Below are 8175 nucleotides of genomic sequence, written 5' to 3' on the forward strand. Positions count from 1 at the left end.
AGGAAATCATCGAGCTTGGTAATGTGAGCTTGTAACCCATACGGGGGCAACAAAGTGGTTGGAGGTTGGCTTAGCCCAAATTGGTTAAGGTTGTTGTTGGAGTTGTTCTTCGGCCACTCCATTCCAAGTAGGGAGTTGGGTTATGGACCTTGAGCAAAGGCCTAGGTGTCCATGGCCCTTAGAGTTGAAGGAACTACGTGAGGTTGGTTTCACAGAGCAGTGTAACCTTTTTGGCATCCACTTTTTTTTTTTTTTTTTTTTTTTTTACATATATTTTTGGTAGCTTGGACAATGGACATCCATTTGTTTTGAATAAATGCATTTATCTATTTTACCTCTAAATATGATACATTTCTGTGCTACAACAATCCCACATTGATAGATTTAAAATTGGATGTAGTCTTCATAAAGTAGTCATTGTCTTAAGGAAATCGCTGAGCTTGGTAATGTGAGCTTGTAACCCATATAGGGGCAACAAAGTGGTTGGAAGTTGGCTTTAGCCCATTGGTTTGGGTTGCTGGGGTTGTTCTTTGGCCTGTCCATTCCAAGTTAGGGAGTTGGGCTGCGGGCTTTGGGCGAAGGGCTAGTGTCCATGGCCCTTAAAGTTTTGAAGGAAACTGCGTGAGGCTAGTTTCACAGAGCAGCGTAACCTTTCGCTCTTGTCGGTGGAAGGATAGCAGGTCGATTCTCCTAGGCCCAATTTAAACCTCAACCTCTTATATTTTTTGTTGCAATCCTCATCCTGACGTCCACTTTTTTTTTTAACATATATTTTTGGTGGCTTGGACTATGGACATCGAGCAAGCCATTTGTTCTGAATAAATGCATTTATCTATTTTACATGTAAATATGATAGATTTCTCCGCTACAACAATCCCACATTAAAAGATTTAAAATTTGATGTAGTTTTTATAAAGTAGTCATTGTCTTAATTAAATCGCCGAGCTTGGTAATATGAGCTTGTAACCTATATGGGGGCAACAATGTAGTTGGAGGTTGGCTCAGCCCATTGGTTAGGGTTGTTGGAGTAGTTTTCGTCCTGTCCATTCCAAGTAGGAAGTTGGGCTATGGACTTTGGGCGAAGGCCTAGTGTCCATGGCCCTTAGAGTTGAAGGAAACCGCGTGAGGCATGTTTCACAGAGTAGCTTAAACCAACTATGAAATCAGACTATGTTTTTCAAGATATATCTCAATTACGATACTACCAAATTAAGACTAGAGAGGGAGATGGAGATGTACCCATGACAACATTGCGAACGAGGTAGGATCACTATGAGTTTGTGGTTAGTTCGTTTGTTCTCACCAACGCCCCCATGGTATTCATGGAGTTGATGATTTAGGTATTCAAGGGATTTCTTGACACGTGTGTCATCGTGTTCATACACGACATCCTCGTGTCCTCGAAAACAGATCAAGAACACAAGGTTTATCTTCTGAAGGTCCTCGATCTTGGGGGAAATAAGTTGTTTGTCAAGTTCTCCAAGTGTGAATTTTGGCTGTGTTATGACCTATTCTTAGGACACGTGGTGTGAAGGATGAGGTTTGAGTAGAGATCGCAATAGTGGAAGCTGTCACTAAGTGGGCTCGTCTGAGTACAGTCACCGAAGTATGCAGTTTTCTGAAATTCGTAGGATACTAGTTCGTGCAAGATTTTGCTAAGATAGCTTCACTGCTCACGTAGTTGACTGGGAAGGGTGTTTCGTTTATATGGAATGATGCGTATGAGGCCAGCTTCCAAGATATGAAATAGAGGTTATCGTTGGCTCTAGTGCCCACGGTCCAGGAGAGCTCAGAAGTATATGTGATTTATAATGATGCTTCTAATAAAGGGTTAGGATGTGTATTGAGGCCACATAGAATGATGATTGTCTATACCTCGTGTCAGTTGGTTGCAATGGTGTTGGCACTTAAAATCTGTGGGCACTACTTGTATGGAGAAAATACTCATATCTACATTGACCACAAGATCTTGAAGTAGTTTTTTCACCCAAAAGGAACTGAACATGAGATAAAAAAGATGGCTAGAGCTGGTGAAGGACTACGATATAGACATCCAATACCATCCCAAATGAAAACATAGTCATTGATGCCCTAAGCTGAACGACGACACACTTGTCGGCCATGATGAATAGAGAGCCACGAGTGCAGATAGATTTTAAGCAAGTGAAGATAGTAGTGATGAGCAAAGAGTTGTAGCACAGATGGATCAACTGACAATCTATCCTACATTTCGACATTGGATTATGGAATCTCGATGTGGGGACCTCATTTAGCAAAGATAGTTTTAACAGTTAACAATAGGTTTTGTGAACGATTTCTCCAAGTCGACATGTTAGTCTGCTATCTCAAGGACAATTATGTGTGCGATCTATGGAAGAGCTAAAAAGTGAGAGATGAGAGGCTCAAACTTCCTACCTTTTCTTGAGTTTTCCTAATTTTAACTCCCTTACAGACCAAATATGATGAAAAATTTATTGTTCTAGAAACTAGACCCAATCAGAATTCTATGGAAGAAAATTTGAGGTAATTCGAATATTGGAAGCTCAAGAACGGAAGTCTTGAATGTCGACAACGAGGTAAGTAGCCATCTTGAACTTTTCTTAAGAAATACTTGTAGTAATCGCTTGGGTTTTCATATGAACCCTAAACCAAATATAAATTAAAGATATATGAAAGAAAAACTCAAAAAACAAACTTAGCAAATTACTCGAGATTTAAGTAACGTTAAAACAACCCACTAAATGAACTCCTCTGCCTATGAAATTCTAATGTTGAGCATCTTATAGCATGTTGAAGTTATATATGAAATTTGGTGGTCATTGGATAAGGATAAGCAGGTAAACCAAGAAACGAAAACTTTACATAAATTTATTTCTCTTGTCAATGGTCATTACACCTAGTAGTATAAATAATTTTAGAATAATCAAATTTTGCATGTTTTTAAAACTAAAATGTATGATAAGAATACTTCACATGGATTATATTAATATTCATTTCTTCATTAATAATATTTGAAAGATCAAATAAATGACGGAAATAAAGATGATAGGGTCCCAAATCCAATAATCGGAATACTTATTTCACAACTTTTTTAACCATATTTTTGATCGTAGGGCTGAAAAAGAATGATAGAATAATTATACACGTGATCTAATCAATTAATTGATTTTAATGTGTTGAAACCTATCAAATACAAAACTAAAAAAATGGGGACACATTAATCATTTTCAAAGTTTTGAAAGTATACGAAAATACAATTTATTTTTTAAAGTTCAAAAATTTATTACACAAATTTTATAAACATTTGTGGTCTCATGGTCTAGTTGGTTAGGACATTGGACTCTGAATCAAGTAACCCAAATTCAAATTTCGTGGAACTTATTTTATGTTTGTGAGTATTAACTTAACACAAATATTAAAGCAACAATATATTAGATATTTTAAAAGTTCAAACTATAAAATATAAATCGAAAAGTTTATAAAAATATTATCTATTTGTTAGAGGTTTATATCCACATGAAAGGGGCCAAATAAGTAAGAAATCAAACATTAATCCCTCAAGTTCTCGAATAGTTTGGCATCTTAACAAAGTGACATGAAAACAAATAACATTTTTCAATATAAAAAGTTCCCATCACATAACAAGATCATTCAATATAGGCCATGCTAAAGTGATGTGAAAAAATGTGTAAAACATATGAAGTGAAACTATGAGGTCTAACCTCCAAAGCAGTTGCTTTATTAGATGTAACTTTACGAGCGTCTCGAACGTCTTCTTTTAAAAAATGTCTTTGAAAAGTTTCATTCAATAACACTATTAAATGGCATAAGGAATTACAATCCTTCACTAAAATGATTCTGATTCAAATATATGAGTTTGGAGGTAGTAGTGCAAAATATAATGATTTATAGAGTAGAAAATAATAAAGAAGTTTGAAGCAAATGGAAAGGATAAAAGAAGAATATGATAAATAATAATGGTAAGAATATACTTTAAAGCAAGACATTAACTAATAATGGTAAGAATATTGTTGGTCTAGTTGTATGATTCTAGCATTTGGTGCGAGAGGTCTAAGAGTCTGATTCTTAATTCTTTTGTTGATAAGTAGAATTAAAAGACCTTAATTCTTAATTGTACTTCCATTAATGTGACATTTTAATAGGTAATTTCCTCGAGCCGGTACGAGGAGAAAACTTCTTATACGGTTCTGAGGGGTAAACCCAATGATTAAAGGCAAGGACAAAGGATCCCCTCAACAAGTAAAAATCTTTTTCAATTGTCTCAATAACTAAACTAGATCAGAACGAAGAATTGAAATAGATTCTAAAGGAGACAGGCAAAAATCAAGGGGTTAGAGACCCCTCAATAAATGAAATGCTTAAGCTTAAGGGTTGTTAAGTTCAATTTTTGGAATGTCTCATGGTCTATAACTGTCACCTCTCGTTAGTATTTCACATTTTAATTTATAATCCAACTAACCATGTGAAATACGGCTCTAAACGGTCTCAATAAAAATCGAATTCCATGTTTTCATTGTTTCTAAATTATATAAGATAATAAAACTTAAAACTTAAATTAATAATATGTCAATATAATATTATTAATATTTCAAGTGGCTTGTATAATTCAACCTTTAATATTATATACTATAGATACAAATATAATAATTTCTCATATTTTCCATTTTTCTTCCCTCACTTATTTCTCTGGTATGTTATATTTTAATTCTGTTTACGGTACTTGCCATATGAACAGTACTTGTCATATGAATAGTACTTGCCATTTTCAACTCGTTCTAATTTTTTTTCTCTCCTAAAATCTTCTCTTTTGTTTTCTTTTTCTTTGAACTCTAATGTTGTTCAATTCTACCTCCATATCTAATTATTCAACCGGTTCTAATTTTCTTTTCTCTCCTAAAATCTTCTCTCTTTTGTTTTTTTTTTCTTTGAACCCTAATTCTCTTGTGTCTTTCAATCTACCTCCGTATCTAATTATTTTAAGCCATTTAAATCTAATTCTTTTAATCACTTCCATCACTTACGGGGAGGAGTTTAATTTTATAAATTTTTAAGCAGTTGGGTTTAATTTTACTCCGATATCTAAATAGTTTAATCCTGTCCAGTAGTTTAATTCTATTCCCAGATTTTTTTTTTCTCTTTACTATTTCCAAATCTAATCTTTCTCTCTCTCTCTCTTCATGTATCCATGTATCTACTCGAATATCTAAATCGTTTACTTCTTTCTCTCTCTCCATGTATCCATGTATCTACTCCAATATCTAAATTGTTTAATACTCACATCATTTAATTATGTTCAAAAGTTTAATTCTATTCCCAAATTTTCTTTGGCTTTACTGTTCCCAAATCTTACTCTTTTTTTATTTGAATATGTTTTACAGATCTTCCTTTTCATCCTCTTTGCCAAATCTTCTCCTCCTGTTTTCCAATTTTTTTTTTATTTGAATATGTCTTCCATATCTTTCTTTTCCCTATCTTTCTTTTTTTTATTATTTGAAACCAGATCTTCCTTTTCCCTATCTTCCTTCTCATCATACTGGTTTCCAAATTTTTTTTTATTTGAATATGTTTTACCGATCCAAATCTTAATTTTTTATTTTTATTTGAATATGTCTTCCAGATCTTTCTTTTCCCCCTCTTACTTATCTATCTATTCGTGGACCAATTTTAATGGACTTTAGCATAGATATTTTTTTTTCTTCTTATTTGAATATGTTTTACCGATCCAAATCTTAGTTTTTTTTATTTGAATATGTCTTCCAGATCTTTCTTTTCCCTATCTTCCTCTCTTACTTATCTATCTATTAGTGGACCAATTTTAATGGACTCTAAATAGATAATTTCTAATTCAGATCATTCAACAGATAATTTTCTAAATTTCTAACTCACATCTAAATCACTAACCTTTTCAAATGACATCTCTCTTCCTCTGCCTACCATCTCTCCATTACCTGCCTTCCTTTTCCTTCAGCATCTCTCCATTATTGTATAACATCTCTCCATTATATGCATTTTTTTCCTCCATAAAAATATTTTCTTTCTATTTCTGTTTTTGCTGAATTATTGATACTCAATGAAGGAGGTATTTTAGGGGATGGACGGGGAGATTAAAGGAGGTAGTCAGAGATTATAGGAGGTGGTCAGTTTTTGTTTTCTTTTCTTTATTTTGTTATTTTTATTTTAATACATATATATATATATATATATATATTAAATCTAACGGGCGTTACATCATCTTTTTTATAAAACTTTTCCAAGAAAAATTTTAGTTTGAAGGGTTGCTGACTTAGTCTTTACGGAAGTAGTAACAATTACATGGAATTTTTAGATATATTATTACCTATTGACTTAGTCTTTAGTAAAATGATGAACAAAAGAAAGTGGTACTAACTTAATCTGGAGTAAAATGATGAACAAAAGTAAGTGGTTAATAGAATATAAGTCTTGGGACTAATGGTTTTGTAAAGTTTGCATATAATATAGTAATTGATAGTACCATTCATTGTTCTCCTTTGAAAGATGTTTATGGGTTTAATCCATTTACGCCTTTGGTTTTGCTTGTTATTCCTTATAATATTTTAATCCATTTACGCCTTTGGTTTTACTTGTTATTCCTTCTAATATTTTTGTGAGTGAAGTAGCACAAGCAAGGCAGATTTGATCAAAACCCTTTATAAAAACGTGAAGATTGAGAAACAAAATTTTAAAGTTGTTTCAAGAATTAACAAAGGACGAAAAGAACACATTTTTCACCCCGATGATTGAGTTTGGATACATTTTGGCAAGGAGTGATTTGCATGTCAAAGGAAACAAAGTTACATTCAAGAGGGGATCACCCTTACAAAGTTCTTGAAAGAATTAATAACAATACCTATAAAATTGATCTTACTATCAATGTCGCTTACTTGAGTTATTTTGATGTAGGTTATGATTTTCTGATTTGAGTACAAATAATTTTAAAGAGGGGGAAGATGATATGGATCAAGGTGTTCCAAATGTTTCAACTAGACCTATTACACAATTCAAGACCAAGAATATTCAACGAGCATTCATTCTTCATCCTCAAAATTAGATAGGCTCTATTCAACCTCCATTCCATGTGATAAAAGTTGATTTGATTGAAGAAGTACCATTTGGAGCTTCAAAAGTGAATATTTGCACACGATCAAGTTTTTATAAATAGCATTCATTGATAATTTATTTGCATACACTTTCTTTATTATTTTAATTCCTTAACTTCTTGTAGTTACAAGAGCAAAAAGGTGAGAACTTACGGGGTAAAAAGGAGAATTTTTGTGAATAAAATTAAGTTCTAAACAAGACTTCCACCCTTTAAAATTTGAGCATCATCTCTGTCATTTCTAAGTTTCATGCAATTCTTGTGGTAGATTGCATCCGAGTCGTTCAATCAAGTCTTAATCAAGATCAACTGTGGAGTGACTCAATTTAGAAGAAGGTTTCAAATCTTGTTTCTAGATCTTTTACCTTAAGAGGTAATTTACTTTTAACTATCTCTTGGTTGATCCGAGTTTTGTATAAGAATGTGTAATTTCTTTGATTCAAGGGTTTTGCTTCAAAAAAAAGCTTGGATTGTTGGGGTGAGGATTGGGTTGCCTTATCACCCACGCTCCAAAGTTCGCTCCCATCCACGACCAACTCCTAGTTAACTGAAATAAATGTAAACAGGGAATAAAAAGTCAATAAATAGCCTACTTGTAGGCTCTTAATGGAAACCTTAAGTTAGGATGTTATCTCTTATTGAGTCATCAGGGTCGTGGCACTTAGAGCTTATATTCTTACATGTCCCTTATGGATTCTAAAAACTTTTCCATAAAGTAACCTTTAGTCCTCTTCCCGGTAAACACATGAGTGGTGTTATCATGATCATATCATCCTGCTATTAAATTCTGATGTTGTGTATCTCATCTAAGTGAGGGAAATAGGAGGCCCTCCCTATCATACTACTCATGATACAAAGGGCAGGGCATAAAAGAGGAATAGGGGCATTGTTGCACACAAGTGGTGGGAGATAACGGTCACTTTTGGGTACGAATCCTAACAACCTTATTGACCATTGTATTCAATTGATCCTAAGTATATTCTAGGAACATGGTTTATAAATTAACATAGGCTTATACATTATATCATGGAGTAGCA

At 33.4% G+C, this 8175-nt stretch overlaps 1 non-coding gene across 1 annotated transcript; it reads left to right on the forward strand.

The window, feature by feature from the left end:
- The first annotated feature begins 433 nt into the window (after positions 1–433).
- On the forward strand, positions 434–728 carry LOC147786149 (signal recognition particle RNA). The gene has a single exon (XR_015414810.1).
- Positions 729–8175: the final 7447 nt, after the last annotated feature.

The sequence above is a fragment of the Cucurbita pepo genome, unplaced genomic scaffold (genome assembly GCF_057944985.1).
Source record: "Cucurbita pepo subsp. pepo isolate OVF unplaced genomic scaffold, ASM5794498v1 scafford_5, whole genome shotgun sequence".
In the NCBI taxonomy this organism is placed as follows: domain Eukaryota; kingdom Viridiplantae; phylum Streptophyta; class Magnoliopsida; order Cucurbitales; family Cucurbitaceae; genus Cucurbita; species Cucurbita pepo.